Consider the following 18,129-nt stretch of genomic DNA (forward strand, 5'->3'; position numbering starts at 1 on the left):
CCCGCCGATGTCCAGCCTGGGGCCCGGAGAGAAGCAGGGGGGGGGGGGGGGCTCCACGTCACTGCCAGCTCCCGCCCCGCCCCCCAGGCTCCGCCCCTCAGCGCCCCCCGCAGCGTTTTCCCGCCCGCCTCGTGGGCGCGAGCGTCCCGGGAGTTTCCCGCCCAGCCAGCGCCGCCCGCGCCTGCGCTCTCCCGCGCCCTGTCCCCTCCTGCCCCCCCCAGTGCCAAGGCCCCCCCCGGCCCCTCCCCCTCCCTCCTGCCCCCCCAGTGCCGAGCACCCCCCCGGCCCCTCACCCCCTCCTGCCCCCCCAGTGCCGAGCACCCCCCCGGCCCCTCACCCCCTCCTGCCCCCCCCAGTGCCGAGCACCCCCCCCCCGGCCCCTCACACCCAGCCTGCTCCTACACCTCACCCCTGTCCAGACACCCCACCCCCAGCCCGCTCCCCCACCTTCCCTCGCGCCCCCTTCTCCCCCAGGCCAGACACCCCACCCCCAGCCCGCTCCCCCACCTTCCCTCGCGCCCCCTCCTCCCCCGGGCCAGACACCAACAAGGGGCGGGCTGGGGGCGGGGCAGCTTCGCACTCGGACCCAGGATTCGCTCGCGCCCCCGCGCGCTCCTCGGACCTTCCTGTCATGGCGGCGCCGGCCGCCCAGTCAGACAACGCCCCCCTGCGACAGCCCATTGGCCGAACCAGAGGCAGGATCCCCTTTGCTGACAGCCCATTGGGCGACACTATCCTCCGCCAAGGCTGTCTTCCGAAAGCCCATTGGCTGGCACACAGCCAGGAACCACCCCTAAGTCACAGACAATTCGAGGACAGAGCAGCCCATTAAGATCCACCCCGGACAGCCTATTGGTCGAGAGCAGTGGCAGGTCATTCCCCCTAGTCACACCGCATTCGCAGGCAGAGCTGTCCGTTAAGATGCAGCCGGATCAGCCTATTGGGTGCCTCTGATTCAGAACACGCCCCTTAGTCACAGCCCATTCGCGGACAGAAGAGTCTGTTATAATCCACCCCGGACAACCTATTGGCCGCCAGCAGCCCCAGAACACGCCTTTAGTCACCGCCCATTGGCGCACGGAGCAGTCCGTTAAGAGTCACCTCGGACAGCCTCAGATTGGGCGCCACAGATTCCGAACACGCCCTTTACTCTCAGCCCATTCGCGGACAGAACAGTCTGTTACGATCAGTCCGGGACAGTCTCTCGGCCAGCCTTAGTGTAGGGATAACATAGTCAAGTATGAAACATGATTCCCCAAGTGGAAGTGACTCCCCAGAATTTGTTCCCCACAACTAAAAGTCTAAGGAGGAGAAGTTTGTGTGTGGGATCCTGGCGCGGAGCCTGGTGTGTGGGATGAGGGGGCCGGGGGCAGGAGGGGAGAGGGCTGCGCGGAGCCTGGTGTGTGGGATGAGGGGGCCGCGGGCAGGAGGGGAGAGGGCTGCGCGGAGCCTGGAAATAACGAGCTTCTTACTTTGCCTGCTGTCAAAGGGCAAGACTGGGGCCACGTGGCGTGCGGAGCAGGGACAGCAGCTGGGGGCGATGGAATTACACGTGCATTACCCGCAATGACCACCGAGCGGCACTGTGGAGGCGCTTCGGAATTACACGTGCATTACCCGCAATGACCACCGAGCGGCACTGTGGGGGCGCTACGGAATTACACGTGCATTACCGCCGGTGACTACCGAGCGGCACTGTTGCTCTGCTAAGGGCCGTTATTTCCGAATAAAAAAGATTGTTCTTAGGGTAGAAATGCCCCATTCCGAACTAAGAACACGCTGGGCGGGGCTATGCCGGGGGGCGGGGCTATGATAGGGGCGGGGCGCGCTGCGACGTGCCCCGGGAGGCCGCACTCTGAGAACTACAAGTCCCAGGATGCGTCGCTAACACTTGGAGTGACAGGAGCGCGGGACCAACCGCGTCGCTCCCTGGTCAATGCCCCGTTGTGATGTCACTTCCGCTGCACCCGCCCAACCGAACAGCGCCGGGCCTGCCCTGGCCCTGCAATGGCCGATGGGAGCTGCGGACAGGGGCACTCAGTTTCCCACAAGCCACTGCGGCTACTTTCCCTACTCCCCCTCATCCGGCCCCTCCCCATTGCTGGGCGGGGCTCCTGCCTCAGAGACGGCAGCGTCCGCAGCTGATGCCCCGCCCCCACTCGGGAAAGGAGACTCCGCGGCAACCCTTCCCCCCCAAACTCCTCCCCGCCCCGTGCAGTCTGATCCCCCCAAACTCCTCCCCGCCCCGTGCAGTCTGATCCCCCCCACACTCCCCTCCGCCCCGTGCAGTCTGATCCCCCCCCCAAACTCCTGTCCGCCCCGTGCAGTCTGATCCCCCCCAAAGCTCCTCCCTGCCCCGTGCAGTCTGATCCTCCCCCCAAACTCCTCCCCGCTCCGTGCAGTCTGATCCTCCCCCCCGTGCAGTCTGATCCCCCCAAACTCCTCCCCGCTCCGTGCAGTCTGATCCCCCCAAACTCCTCTCCCCCCCGTGCAGTCTGATCCCCCCCCAAACTCCTCCCCGCTCCGTGCAGTCTGATCCCCCCCACACTCCCCTTCGCCCCGTGCAGTCTGATCCCCCCCAAACTCCTGTCCGCCCCGTGCAGTCTGATCCCCCCCAAAGCTCCTCCCTGCCCCGTGCAGTCTGATCCTCCCCCCAAACTCCTCCCCGCTCCGTGCAGTCTGATCCTCCCCCCCGTGCAGTCTGATCCCCCCAAACTCCTCCCCGCTCCGTGCAGTCTGATCCCCCCAAACTCCTCTCCCCCCCGTGCAGTCTGATCCCCCCAAACTCCTCCCCGCCCCGTGCAGTCCGATGCCCCCCAAACTCCTCTCCGCCCCGTGTAGTCTGATCCCCTCCCCAAACTCCTCTCCGCCCCGTGCAGTCTGAACCCCTCCCCAAACTCCTCGCCGCCCCGTGGAGTCTGATCCTCCCCCCCGTGCAGTCTGATCCCCCCCCAAACTCCTCCCCGCCCCGTGCAGTCTGATCCTCCCCACGTGCAGTCTGATCCCCCCCAAACTCCTCTCCCCCCCGTGCAGTCTGATCCCCCCCAAACTCCTCCCCCGCAGAGCCTGCAGTGCGGGATGAGGGGGCCGGGGGCAGGAGGGGAGAGGGCTGCGCGGAGCCTGCAGTGCGGGATGAGGGGGCCGGGGGCAGGAGGGGAGAGGGCTGTGCGGAGCCTGGAGTGCGGGATGAGGGGGCCATGGGCAGGAGGGGAGAGGGCTCCGCGGAGCCTGGAAATAACGAGCTTCTTACTTTGCCTGCTGTCAAAGGGCAAGACTGGGGCCACGTGGCGTGCGGAGCAGGGACAGCAGCTGGGGGCGATGGAATTACACGTGCATTACCCGCAATGACCACCGAGCGGCACTGTGGAGCCGCTACGGAATTACACGTGCATTACCCGCAATGACCACCGAGCGGCACTGTGGAGGCGCTACGGAATTACACGTGCATTACCGGCAATGACCACCGAGCGGCACTGTGGAGGCGCTACGGAATTACACATGCATTACCCGCAATGACCACCGAGCGGCACTGTGGAGCCGCTACGGAATTACACGTGCATTACCGCCGGTGACTACCGAGCGGCACTGTTGCTCTGCTAAGGGCCGTTATTTCCAAATAAAAAAGATTGTTCTTAGGGTAGAAATGCCCCATTCCGAACTAAGAACACGCTGGACGGGGCTATGCCGGGGGGCGGGGCTATGATAGGGGCGGGGCGCGCTGCGACGTGCCCCGGGAGGCCGCACTCTGAGAACTACAAGTCCCAGGATGCGTCGCTAACACTTGGAGTGACAGGAGCGCGGGACCAACCGCGTCGCTCCCTGGTCAATGCCCCGTTGTGATGTCACTTCCGCTGCACCCGCCCAACCGGACAGCGCCGGGCCTGCCCTGGCCCTGCAATGGCCGATGGGAGCTGCGGACAGGGGCACTCAGTTTCCCACAAGCCACTGCGGCTACTTTCCCTACTCCCCCTCATCCGGCCCCTCCCCATTGTTGGGCGGGGCTCCTGCCTCAGAGACGGCAGCGTCCTTAGCTGATGCCCCGCCCCCACTCGGGAGAGGAGACTCCGCGGCAACCCCTCCCCCCCAAACTCCTCCCCGCCCCGTGCAGTCTGCTCCCCTCCTCAAACTCCTCCCCGCCCCGTGCAGTCTGCTCCCCTCCCCAAACTCCTCCCCGCCCCCTGCAGACTGATCACCCCCAAAATTTCTCTCCGCCGCGTGCAGTCCGATCCCCCCCAACCTCCTCTCCGCCCCGTGCAGTCCAATCCCCTCCCAAAGTCCTCCCCGCCCCGTGCAGTCCGATCCCCCCAAGCTCCTCCCCCCCGTGCAGTCCGCTCCCCCCCACCAAACTGCTCTCCGCCCCCTGCAGTCTGCTCCCCCCCAAACTCCTCCCCGCCCCGTGCAGTCTGCTCCCCCCAACTTCTCCCCTCCCCGTGCAGTCTGCTCCCCCTCACCACCAAACTGCTCCCCACCCCGTGCAGTCTGATCCCCCCCAAACTGCTCCCCACCCCGTGCAGTCTGCTCCCCCCAACTCCTCCCCACCCCGTGCAGTCTGATCCCCACCAAACTCCTCTCCGCCCCGTGCAGTCTGCTCCCCCCAACTCCTCCCCGCCCCGTGCAGTCTGCTCCCCCTCACCACCAAACTCCTCTCCGCCCCGTGCAGTCTGCTCCCCCCCCAAACTCCTCCTCCCCCCGTGCAGTCTGATCCCCCCAAACTCCTCCCCCCGTGCAGTCTGATCCCCCCCAAACTCCTCCCCCCGTGCAGTCTGATCCCCACCAAACTCCTCTCCGCCCCGTGCAGTCTGCTCCCCCCAACTCCTCCCCGCCCCGTGCAGTCTGCTCCCCCCCACCAAACTCCTCCCCGCCCCATGCAGTCTGATCCCCCCCACCAAACTCCTCCCCGCCCCGTGCAGTCTCCTCCCCCCCACCAAACTCCTCCCCGCCCAATGCAGTGTGAACCCCCCCAAATTCCTCTCCGCCCCGTGCAGTCTGAACCCCCCCCAAATTCCTCCCCGCCCCGTGCAGTCTCCTCCCCCCCACCAAACTCCTCCCCGCCCAATGCAGTGTGAACCCCCCCAAATTCCTCTCCGCCCCGTGCAGTCTGAACCCCCCCCAAATTCCTCTCCGCCGCGTGCAGTCCGATCCCCCCCAACCTCCTCTCCGCCCCGTGCAGTCCGATCCCCCCCAAGCTCCTCCCCCCCGTGCAGTCCGCTCCCCCCCACCAAACTGCTCTCCGCCCCGTGCAGTCTGCTCCCCCCCAAACTCCTCCGCGCCCCGTGCAGTCTGCTCCCCCCCACCAAACTCCTCCCCGCCCCATGCAGTCTGATCCCCCCCACCAAACTCCTCTCCGCCCCGTGCAGTCTGCTCCCCCCCACCAAACTCCTCTCCGCCCCGTGCAGTCTGCTCCCCCCCACCAAACTCCTCTCCGCCCCGTGCAGTCTGCTCCCCCCCAAACTCCTCTCCGCCCCGTGCAGTCTGCTCCCCCCAACTCCTCCCCGCCCCGTGCAGTCTGCTCCCCCTCACCACCAAACTCCTCTCCGCCCCGTGCAGTCTGCTCCCCCCCCAAACTCCTCCTCCCCCCGTGCAGTCTGATCCCCCCCAAACTCCTCCCCCCGTGCAGTCTGATCCCCCCCAAACTCCTCGCCCCGTGCAGTCTGATCTCCTACCCCCCACCAAACTCCTCCCCCCGTGCAGTCTGATCCCCCCCAAACTCCTCGCCCCGTGCAGTCTGATCCCCCCCAAACTCCTCGCCCCGTGCAGTCTGATCTCCTACCCTCCACAAAACTCCCCCCGTGCAGTCTGATCCCCCCCAAACTCCTCCCCCCCGTGCAGTCTGATCCCCTACCCCCCAAACTCCTCCCCGCCCCATGCAGTCTGATCCCCCACCACCACCAAACTCCTCTCCCCCCACGCAGTCTGCTCCCCCCAACACCAAATTTCCCAGCCGGCTTGTGTGGGGACTGGCAGCGGGACAGGCTGATGCTGCTGTTGCCTTCGAAAGTGCAGCGGGGAGCGTGAGGCGGGTGGGGGGGGTGGGGGGGCGGCTGCCTCTGCTGCGTCTCGTTCACAAGCCCAGAGGGGCCGCGCGAGGATTTTCCGGAGACCCCGAGGAGTTTTCTGCCGCTCACTTCTGTGTCCCAGCTGAGTTCCTGCCGGTCAGTGGCCCCGCCCCCAGACCAGGCCACACCCCTGCCATTAATGACGGAGCCTGGGACCCGTCTGTGTGCCCCACAAACCCACGTGTCACTCGCCCGGGAGCCGATAGAACGTGCCCCGCGTTCCATCATTTGCATGCACCGCGCCAGGGCAATGACGTCACTAGCAGTGCGCTGCTGTTCGTAGCCGGCAGTGGCAGCTTCGCACCGAGCCGGGCCACGAGGCAGCGGGCGCAGCGCTGGGGGCGGAGCTACAGGGGAGCGGCCCGGCCGGGCGGGGTGCACACTGGGGCGCCCAAGGGCTGAGATCCGGGCGGGGCAGCGTCACGCTCTGACCTCGCTGCCGCCTCCCGCCGCCTCTCCCTTGGGGCCGGGTGGCGCGGACCGGAAGCCGCTGCACTGCCCGGATTTCCTGGGGAACACGCTCCCTGTGACGTCAGGGCCTGCCACAGAGGCAGGGCGCCACCCCGGCCAAGCAAGGAGCAGAGCTAGGGTTGCCAGATGGTTTCACCAAAATACCAGGCACGCCTGACATGACATCACAATCTGCATTCCATCTGATTTAGAAAATACCAGACATTTATCAGAGGAGTAGCCGCGTTAGTCTGAATCTGCAAAAGCAGCGAGGAGTCCTGTGGCACAGAAGTCCTTGCCGCTTTCGCGGACATTTATATTTTCTCAATTTGTTTCCCCGAAGAAAAAGCTGAAAGCCTGGACCGTCCAGTTCAAAACCGGACACCTGGCAACCATAAGCAGAGTGGTGCCTTGTCGGAGCGGTTCCAGCCTCCGCTCTGCTGTCCTTCCTCTGCCCCACGTACCACGGGAGCTGGTGGCCTACGCTGGCTGCACCGCCGCAGGAAACCTCCAACCCCAGTCGCTGTCCCAGCCAGGCACCCCGTGTCTGAACCCGTCCCGCCTGGCCCCGTGTCTCCTGCCTACCACCCGCTGACCTGGCACCAGCTGAGCGCTCGTACCTGGGCACCTTCCGGTCACGGTTCCCAGTCGGTTGCTGTCAGGCTGTGGACCGAGCAAACGTCACTTCCGGTCCGTGGGACTGAACGCACGTGGCGCCGGCATGATGCGAGGCCGCTCCTTGTTGCCCCACGTCGGATACAAAAGGAGCAGCTACCGCGCGGCAGTTAGGGCCTCGTGCTGAAACGCGCTGCAGCAGTGCTACTCTTCCCTGCCCCTCTCATCCCAGTTGCATGCTCCAGATGGGAGGGGAGGGGTGTCGCTTTCCAGGAGCTACTGCTGCCAGGGCACCGTCTGACTGGCACACGTCAGACGCACACGCCCGTGCAACAGCCACTCACCCTGCCAAATGCTCACACGCAGGGATGCGTGTACACAGTCACAAACGCGAATTAACAGATTAACACGCCTGGGCGCCCACTCGTGCCCTCGCTCAGATGCCCACACACGCATCTGCTCAATCTGCCCGCACGCAGGCACGTGCACACACACGCAAATGGACACTTGCGGACGCACACACTTGCACTCATACTTACGTGCGCACGCATGCACGCCGAGTAACAGTCGCCTAGAAGGACTCACCAATAATATCAAACTCAAAAGCCAAAGATTAGATCAATTAGGAGACAACTATTCCCACGAGGCCCTAATCCATGGCTGGGGCTCCTCGGTGCTGCTGGGAGACCAAGTCTTTATTTCAATCCCAGTTTTGCCAACTCTCGGCATGCGTGACGCTAGGTCAATTGGCAGCCTACTCACTTAGTTTTCCGTATGATCCTAGACACGTTAAGTATCGCCAGCCAGGAGATTCGGGGAGGGTGGCGGGGGGGGAGAGGGGGATTAATGACATTTTTAAAAATACAAAAATCGGTGTTCAGTTTCTGTTGTAGATAAACCTATGTACTTCATATGACTTGACACTGTGCCTCTCCATATAACCTTGTAACTTTGTATTAATCCATATGACCTTGTCACTTTGTATTAGAACTTGAATCCATATAACCTTGTAACTTAGTTTTCTACATAGGGTTCTAATACAGAGTATATAGTTAAAGAGGTAAAAATGTCATTTGCTAGGAGTAGAATAAGATCTTTCCCCCACTCTCTCCCCCCACTCTGTAATCAATTGCCCAGTTGAATGAACGAGGTGTGAATGAGTAACACTTGGGAGCCAAGCACCTCCAGAGAGCTACACCAGTTGAAAAGGGGGTAGAAGCCAGACCCAAGGTGTCAAGAGGGCTCAAGAAAGAAGAGCAGACATATTGAAGGCCTTGGGGATTAGAAGCAAGCACCTTCTTTGGAAAACACCCTCTCTTAACAGACAGCACCCACAAAGGGACCAAAGGACACAGACCCAGATTTTGAATCTGGGATATATTTGCATAAGAGGGAAGCTGCTATAAAAGTGAGTTGTCTTGCAGAGGACTCCGGGTCTCATCTTGTCACCATCGGAGCATCGATCCGGATCAGCAGAAGCCCGGCTCCACCCCTCCCCCATCTAACTCACCTGGCCAGTGAAGTTAAGGGGAGCAACAAGTTGGTAACAACAGCAAGACGGAGTGTGCTTGTGCACGTGTGTGTGTGTGAGAGTGAGTGACACAGAATAATCAATACTTATCATATGCATGTGGTAAATAAATATATATATATATATATATATAAAAATTAATGTGTGTGTGTGTGATCAATAAATGTGGCGTGTTGCCTTATCCCTCTGAAAAAGATCCCGAGTACTTCTTTTAAGTACAACACTGTGACTTTTGTACTTCGTATTTTCAAGTTCTTCCACCACGAGCCAGAGGGCCTTTTCTCAGGGACCCGTACCACGCTCGCAAACGTCTGTGCGGCCCTCCCTCGATACTTACCTTGAGCCAATTGCTATTTGCTCTTCTTCCATAGATCGCTGTCTGGTTTCCATCTGCCGGCAGGGTCTCGGGAGGGTGGCTCCTTTCGGTCTCTGCCACCACATGGCCAGCCTCTCATCTCCTCCAAGTCTACAGGGACCGAAAAAGAGACAGAGAACGGTTAGGAGCTAGGCCACCCTAGATGTGTGGAAAGGACAGACACGTGCGTCACCTGGCTGCTGCTCACTGGAGCCCAGTGTTGCCTCTAACATTTCCCCTCCAGGAGCGGAGTGAGTTTTGTCTCGTGCTCCAAGATCGAGGTCACGTGCCCTTCTTCGGATGCCTGCCACCCAGGCGAAGACATGTCTCGTCTGTGTTTTTAAAACGTTCTGGAAGAAAGAGTACTAACACAAGGGAGAATTAACAAGGTCATTTAAACTGTAAATATTTGTTTGATATGAAGTCAAATAAAAGGAAAATTAATACTGCAACATTTTCAGTGGCCAACCTCCTCTCCTCTCCTCTCCTCTCCTCTCCTCTCCCCTCCCCTCCCCTCCCCTGCCCTGCCCCCTCCAGCTGGCCTAGATGATCTCTCCGGGTCCCTTATGGTAAAGCCCGCCCCGGGACCCTGTGCTGAGGTGACAAGTTCTTCACAAGATACTGGGTATGTAAACTTTTTACGGAAAAGCGTCCGTGGCCAATCTAGACGCGCTTTTCTGCAAAAAAGCCCCAATCGCCATTTTCGCCATCGGGGCTTTTTTGCGGAAAAGAACTCTCTGCTGTCTACACTGGCCCTTTTGCGCAGAAGTCTTTCGGAAAAAGACTTTTGCCCGAACGGGAGCAGCATAGTATTCCCGCAGAAGCACTGACAATCTTACATGAGATCGTCAGTGCTTTTGCGGAAATTCAAGCGGCCAGTGTAGACAGCTGGCAAGTTTTTCCGCAAAAGCAGATGATTAGCACACTTTCCTAGTTGAAAATCCAAGGAGAAGAAAGGGGAGAATTGCAAATCAAGACTCTCTTAAGGTGTCTGAAAGCTACTTTGGTCTGGGCCGGTACTCAGTGGTACCAAGGCAGACTTTTCTGTGGCTCGGTTGTCTAATGCCACACTAGAACAAGTCTACCACACCGAACGAAAGAGCAGACAATTACATGAAAGGGAAAAAAGGTGGCTTGGCAGAGAATTTGCTTCCGGACAAAAACAAGAGACTGCGGTGGTTAAAGAAGAACGGGAGGCATACCTGTGCATAAACCAATTCACCAGAAACCTTCTGAACAACCAGTTCAGTCACATGTCCTTACAGGGACAAGCACCTTAATGACGGTAGCCCTGACATTTTATTTTGCAGACGATTCTACTTGTGGAAGGGCTGCTGGAGTGAAACTTGAGGCCCAAGCAGGAGGAAAGTTTGATTTTCTAGTACCAAATAGAAAAACAATAATAGAACAAAAAGGCTAAAAGATGCCTAAGGGCGGAGATAGGGTCCAGAATGACTTAGACAAATTGGAGGATTGGGCCACAAGAAATCTGATGAGGTTCAGCAAGGACAAGTGTACAGTCCTGCACTTGGGATGGAAGAATCCCAAGCATAGTTACAAGCTGGGGACCAACCAGTTAAGTAGTAGTTCTGCAGACAGGACCTGGGGGTTACAGTGGATGAGAAGCTGGAGATGAGTCAACAGTGTGCCCTTGTAGCCAAGAAGGCTAATGGCATATTAGGTTGCATTAAGAGGAGCATTGCCAGTAGATCCAGAGATGTCATTATTCCCCTTTATTCGGCTTTGGTGGGGCCACATCTGGAGTACTGTGTCCAGTTCTGGGCCCCCCACTACAGAAGGGATGTGGACACATTGGAGAGGGTCCAGCAGAGGACAACCAAAACGATTAGGGGGCTGGAGCAATTGCTCTATGAAGAGGCTGAGGGATTTAGGTTTCTTTAGTCTGAAGAGGAGACCATGAGGGGGGATTTTATAGTAGCCTTCAACTTCCTTATAAGGACACAGGAACGCAAGGTAACCTGTTCTCCCAACTCTCGCTTTCAGACGGGGTGGGGAACCTTATTGGGGGGGCGGAAGGCACACACTAGTAGGGTTGCCAGATGGTTTCAGCAAAAAAAAAAAAAAAAAAAAAAAAAAAAGGGGGCCAGGAAAATTTTTGTTGAGGGAAAGAAGCCAACCAAACAAAAAAACCCCACCAGGAACATTTTTGTTGAGCAAAATCCAGTTGTGACCCCTTTAATTAGTCAGCCAATCTCCCCGCCCCGGCTTATTTCTGCTGGGCACAGAGGAAAAGCAGAAAATACTGGACATTTTGTATGTCTGGTATTTTCTAAATTTATTTACCGGACAAAAAGTGCAACTACCGGGCTGTCTGGCTCAGTGCTAGACACCTGGCAACCCTACACACAAGTGTGAAGAAAAAAAAATCCCAAACCCCACCATCCGCATTAACACATGCCCCAACTGAGAAGGAGGAAGAGGCTTCCCACATTCCCCTCGCACACAAGGCTTCCCTTGTGAGGAGGGCGGGGCGGGGGGCGGGGCGGGGCGGGGCAGGCTAGCAGAATTTGTCTGCTCCAATCAGGCCACCCAGAGAAATAAAAAAGCAAATTGAAAGAGCCAGACGAATACCTAGAAACCATCTACTTCAAGACAGACCCAAGAAAACCAACAATAGAACACCACTTGTCATCACCTACAACCCCCAACTTAAACCTGTCCAACACATTATCAATAAACTACAGCCTATATTGGAACAGGATACCATACTCAAAGAGGCTCTGGGAGACAGACCCATAGTCTCCTATAGACAACCACCTAACCTCAAGATCATTCTTACCAACCACCACAGGACATACCACACTAATACCAACCCTGGTACCTTCCCTTGCAACAAACCCCGTTGCCAGCTTTGTCCACATATTCATTCTGCTGATACCATTATTGGACCCAACCAAGTGAGTTATAAGATCAAGAACACATATTCCTGCGCATCCAGAAATATAATCTATGCTATCGTGTGCCGAAAGTGTCCGTCTGCTATGTACATTGGACAAACATCTCAGACACTTCGCCAAAGGATTAATGCCCACAAAACAGATATCAGACAAGATCACAAAGAGAAAACAGTTTCTTGCCATTTTAACCAGAAAGGACACTCTCTCAATGACTTGACCACCTGCATTCTGCTACAAAGACCTTTTACATCTGCACTTGAAAGGGAATCCTCTGAACTGTCATTCATGTTAAAATTCGACACTTTCCAACAAGGACTTAGTTCAAATGTTTGTTATCTCACCCATTACCAAGATAGTTTCCCCAATTATCACCTCTAATACCATTAACTCACAAACATCCCACTCTCCCTACCTCTAATATCATCAATTCACAGACACTTACCTTCCTTCCCCCTCCCCCCCACCGCATCCCCCTCCTGTTCTGCAATGTGATTTGTCCTTTTCATATTTGTTCTTTTTTTTAATTGTATCCTTTGGTATATACGGTTGTGACTACTTTCTTCCACTATTTGATCTGAGGAAGTGGGTCTGGCCCACGAAAGCTCATCATCTAATAAACCATCTTGTTAGTCTTTAAAGTGCTACATTGTCCTGCATTTTGCTTCAACTACCCCAGGCTAACACGGCTACATTTCTATCACCAATCTGGAGGGGAGCTAGAGCGTTAGTGTGGGAACCTTGAGTCTCGAGGGCCACACTCACGTGAGCTGGGGTATTAGGTTCCTCACCCCTGCTTTAAAAACAAAACCTCTTACTCTTAAAAATCGATCCCCGTATCTCTGGTCGGACCAGCTTCACGCAGGTCCTCGGGGATGGAAAACTGCAGCAAACTGTATGAACAGAAACAAACAGAAGCCCCAATCGCAGCTGGAGGTGGGGCGAGGCTGCCCCAGCAGGGACACAACGGGGCAGCCGCCCTCCACCAGATCAGGAAAACAACCGCGCCATTCCCCGGCCAGCAGGAAGGCGAGTGCCGCTGCAAGGCTCCGCAAGGGAGGTGGGCGGCAGAGGGGTGTTTGTGCGCGGCCGCGCGCCTTCAGCGGCAACTCCCCTGGTGCCCCCTTCTCTAGTCCAGCCAGGCCTAAAATGCTCAGTGCTTAGAAGGCGGGTGGGGAACCTAAGGCCTGGGTGCTTGGGGCTCCTCCACCGTCGCCCCCTCCACACGCCGTGGGGCTGGAGCGCACAAAGCGACTAGGCTGGGCCCTGCAGTGCTCTGGCGCCAGGGGGACGTTTCTCCGCTCAGCTGGGGGCCAGGCAGGGAGGCTTTTCTGTCGGTTGGTTTGTCTGTCACCTGTTTGCCCCCCAATTCTCAGCCACTCCCCCCCTCTCCCCACACGCCCCCACCCAGGACGCTCTCGGCCTCTGCAGGAGGCACAGCCGGGCACTGGGCGGCACTGCGGGCAGCCAGGGCCAGAGCATCCCCCCCGCCGAACTGCCCCCCCCCCGGGCACAGGGGGGATTCAGCGGGCACCCGGCCCCGCCCCCAGACAGCGAGCAGCGCGGGGAGCAGGGCTCAGGCCGCCCCGCCCCCCCCGCGTGCGGGACACGTTCTGTGCGTGCCCCGCCCGCGGGAACCACCCCTCGAGGGCGCGCGGCTCCCCGGCGGGGGGAAGGGGCACGTGACACTCCCGGGCCCCGGTGGCCCGCAGCCCCCCCTCCCCGAGACACCCACGTGACTGGAGCCCGGGTCAGCTCCCGCGCCCGGCACCACCTGGGGGGGGGTCACAGGGGCGCTGCTCCCCGGGGAGGCAGCAGCGCCGGGGGGGGGCCAGAAATCGCCCCCCCACCTCCGCCAGGGGCCGCCCCGCCGATGTCCAGCCTGGGGCCCGGAGAGAAGCAGGCGGGGGGGGGGCTCCACGTCACTGCCAGCTCCCGCCCCGCCCCCCAGGCTCCGCCCCTCAGCGCCCCCCGCAGCGTTTTCCCGCCCGCCTCGTGGGCGCGAGCGTCCCGGGAGTTTCCCGCCCAGCCAGCGCCGCCCGCGCCTGCGCTCTCCCGCGCCCTGTCCCCTCCTGCCCCCCCCAGTGCCAAGGCCCCCCCCGGCCCCTCCCCCTCCCTCCTGCCCCCCCAGTACCGAGCACCCCCCCGGCCCCTCACCGCCTCCTGCCCCCCAGTGCCGAGCACCCCCCGGCCCCTCACCCCCTCCTGCCCCCCCAGTGCCGAGCACCCCCCCGGCCCCTCACCCCCTCCTGCCCCCCCAGTGCCGAGCACCCCCCGGCCCCTCACCCCCTCCTGCCCCCCCAGTGCCGAGCACCCCCCCGGCCCCTCACCCCCTCCTGCCCCCCCAGTGCCGAGCACCCCCCCCCGGCCCCTCACACCCAGCCTGCTCCTACACCTCACCCCTGTCCAGACACCCCACCCCCAGCCCGCTCCCCCACCTTCCCTCGCGCCCCCTTCTCCCCCAGGCCAGACACCCCACCCCCAGCCCCCTCCCCCACCTTCCCTCGCGCCCCCTCCTCCCCCGGGCCAGACACCAACAAGGGGCGGGGCAGCTTCGCACTCGGACCCAGGATTCGCTCGCGCCCCCGCGCGCTCCTCGGACCTTCCTGTCATGGCGGCGCCGGCCGCCCAGTCAGACAACGCCCCCCTGCGACAGCCCATTGGCCGAACCAGAGGCAGGATCCCCTTTGCTGACAGCCCATTGGGCGACACTATCCTCCGCCAAGCCTGTCTTCCGAAAGCCCATTGGCTGGCACACAGCCAGGAACCACCCCTAAGTCACAGACAATTCGAGGACAGAGCAGCCCATTAAGATCCACCCCGGACAGCCTATTGGTCGAGAGCAGTGGCAGGTCATTCCCCCTAGTCACACCGCATTCGCAGGCAGAGCTGTCCGTTAAGATGCAGCCGGGTCAGCCTATTGGGTGCCTCTGATTCAGAACACGCCCCTTAGTCACAGCCCATTCGCGGACAGAAGAGTCTGTTATAATCCACCCCGGACAACCTATTGGCCGCCAGCAGCCCCAGAACACGCCTTTAGTCACCGCCCATTGGCGCACGGAGCAGTCCGTTAAGAGTCACCTCGGACAGCCTCAGATTGGGCGCCACAGATTCCGAACACGCCCTTTACTCTCAGCCCATTCGCGGACAGAACAGTCTGTTACGATCAGTCCGGGACAGTCTCTCGGCCAGCCTTAGTGTAGGGATAACATAGTCAAGTATGAAACATGATTCCCCAAGTGGAAGTGACTCCCCAGAATTTGTTCCCCACAACTAAAAGTCTAAGGAGGAGAAGTTTGTGTGTGGGATCCTGGCGCGGAGCCTGGTGTGTGGGATGAGGGGGCCGGGGGCAGGAGGGGAGAGGGCTGCGCGGAGCCTGGTGTGTGGGATGAGGGGGCCGCGGGCAGGAGGGGAGAGGGCTGCGCGGAGCCTGGAAATAACGAGCTTCTTACTTTGCCTGCTGTCAAAGGGCAAGACTGGGGCCACGTGGCGTGCGGAGCAGGGACAGCAGCTGGGGGCGATGGAATTACACGTGCATTACCCGCAATGACCACCGAGCGGCACTGTGGAGGCGCTTCGGAATTACACGTGCATTACCCGCAATGACCACCGAGCGGCACTGTGGGGGCGCTACGGAATTACACGTGCATTACCGCCGGTGACTACCGAGCGGCACTGTTGCTCTGCTAAGGGCCGTTATTTCCGAATAAAAAAGATTGTTCTTAGGGTAGAAATGCCCCATTCCGAACTAAGAACACGCTGGGCGGGGCTATGCCGGGGGGCGGGGCTATGATAGGGGCGGGGCGCGCTGCGACGTGCCCCGGGAGGCCGCACTATGAGAACTACAAGTCCCAGGATGCGTCGCTAACACTTGGAGTGACACGAGCGCGGGACCAACCGCGTCGCTCCCTGGTCAATGCCCCGTTGTGATGTCACTTCCGCTGCACCCGCCCAACCGAACAGCGCCGGGCCTGCCCTGGCCCTGCAATGGCCGATGGGAGCTGCGGACAGGGGCACTCGGTTTCCCACAAGCCACTGCGGCTACTTTCCCTACTCCCCCTCATCCGGCCCCTCCCCATTGCTGGGCGGGGCTCCTGCCTCAGAGACGGCAGCGTCCGCAGCTGATGCCCCGCCCCCACTCGGGAAAGGAGACTCCGCGGCAACCCTTCCCCCCCAAACTCCTCCCCGCCCCGTGCAGTCTGATCCCCCCAAACTCCTCCCCGCCCCGTGCAGTCTGATCCCCCCTCAAACTACTCCCCCCCGTGCAGTCTGATCCCCCCAAACTTCCCCCCGCCCCGTGCAGTCTGATCCTCCCCCCCGTGCAGTCTGATCCCCCCCAAACTCCTCCCCGCCCCGTGCAGTCCGATCCCCCCAAACTCTTCCCCGCCCCGTGCAGTGCGATCCCCCCAAATTCCTCTCCCCCCGTGCAGTATGATCCCCCCAAACTCCTCCCCGCCCCGTGCAGTCCGATCCCCCCCAAACTCCTCCCCCCCGTGCAGTCTGATCCTCCCCCCCGTGCAGTCTGATCCCCCCCAAACTCCTCCCCGCCCCGTGCAGTCTGATCCCCCCCAAACTCCTCCCCGCCCCGTGCAGTCCGATCCCCCCCAAACTCTTCCCCGCCCTGTGCAGTCCGATCCCCCCAAACTCCTCCCCGCCCCGTGCAGTCTGATCTCCCCCAAAACTCCTCCCCGCCCCGTGCAGTCTGATCCCCCCCCAAACTGCGCTCCGCCCCGTGCAGTCTGAACCCCTCCCCAAACTCCTCCCCGCCCCGTGCAGTCTGATCCTCCCCCCCGTGCAGTCTGATCCCCCCCCAAACTCCTCCCCGCTCCGTGCAGTCTGATCCCCCCCACACTCCCCTCCGCCCCGTGCAGTCTGATCCCCCCCCCCAAACTCCTGTCCGCCCCGTGCAGTCTGATCCCCCCCAAAGCTCCTCCCTGCCCCGTGCAGTCTGATCCTCCCCCCAAACTCCTCCCCGCTCCGTGCAGTCTGATCCTCCCCCCCGTGCAGTCTGATCCCCCCAAACTCCTCCCCGCTCCGTGCAGTCTGATCCCCCCAAACTCCTCTCCCCCCCGTGCAGTCTGATCCCCCCCCAAACTCCTCCCCGCTCCGTGCAGTCTGATCCCCCCCACACTCCCCTCCGCCCCGTGCAGTCTGATCCCCCCCCAAACTCCTGTCCGCCCCGTGCAGTCTGATCCCCCCCAAAGCTCCTCCCTGCCCCGTGCAGTCTGATCCTCCCCCCAAACTCCTCCCCGCTCCGTGCAGTCTGATCCTCCCCCCCGTGCAGTCTGATCCCCCCAAACTCCTCCCCGCTCCGTGCAGTCTGATCCCCCCAAACTCCTCTCCCCCCCGTGCAGTCTGATCCCCCCAAACTCCTCCCCGCCCCGTGCAGTCCGATGCCCCCCAAACTCCTCTCCGCCCCGTGTAGTCTGATCCCCTCCCCAAACTCCTCTCCGCCCCGTGCAGTCTGAACCCCTCCCCAAACTCCTCGCCGCCCCGTGGAGTCTGATCCTCCCCCCCGTGCAGTCTGATCCCCCCCCAAACTCCTCCCCGCCCCGTGCAGTCTGATCCTCCCCACGTGCAGTCTGATCCCCCCCAAACTCCTCTCCCCCCCGTGCAGTCTGATCCCCCCCAAACTCCTCCCCCGCAGAGCCTGCAGTGCGGGATGAGGGGGCCGGGGGCAGGAGGGGAGAGGGCTGTGCGGAGCCTGCAGTGCGGGATGAGGGGGCCATGGGCAGGAGGGGAGAGGGCTGCGCGGAGCCTGCAGTGCGGGATGAGGGGGCCGGGGGCAGGAGGGGAGAGGGCTGTGCGGAGCCTGGAGTGCGGGATGAGGGGGCCATGGGCAGGAGGGGAGAGGGCTCCGCGGAGCCTGGAAATAACGAGCTTCTTACTTCTTACTTAAAAATCGATCCCCGTATCTCTGGTCGGACCAGCTTCACGCAGGTCCTCGGGGATGGAAAACTGCAGCAAACTGTATGAACAGAAACAAACAGAAGCCCCAATCGCAGCTGGAGGTGGGGCGAGGCTGCCCCAGCAGGGACACAACGGGGCAGCCGCCCTCCACCAGATCAGGAAAACAACCGCGCCATTCCCCGGCCAGCAGGAAGGCGAGTGCCGCTGCAAGGCTCCGCAAGGGAGGTGGGCGGCAGAGGGGTGTTTGTGCGCGGCCGCGCGCCTTCAGCGGCAACTCCCCTGGTGCCCCCTTCTCTA

The sequence above is a fragment of the Pelodiscus sinensis genome, chromosome 11 (genome assembly GCF_052426305.1).
Source record: "Pelodiscus sinensis isolate ZL-2025 chromosome 11, ASM5242630v1, whole genome shotgun sequence".
Classification (NCBI taxonomy): domain Eukaryota; kingdom Metazoa; phylum Chordata; order Testudines; family Trionychidae; genus Pelodiscus; species Pelodiscus sinensis.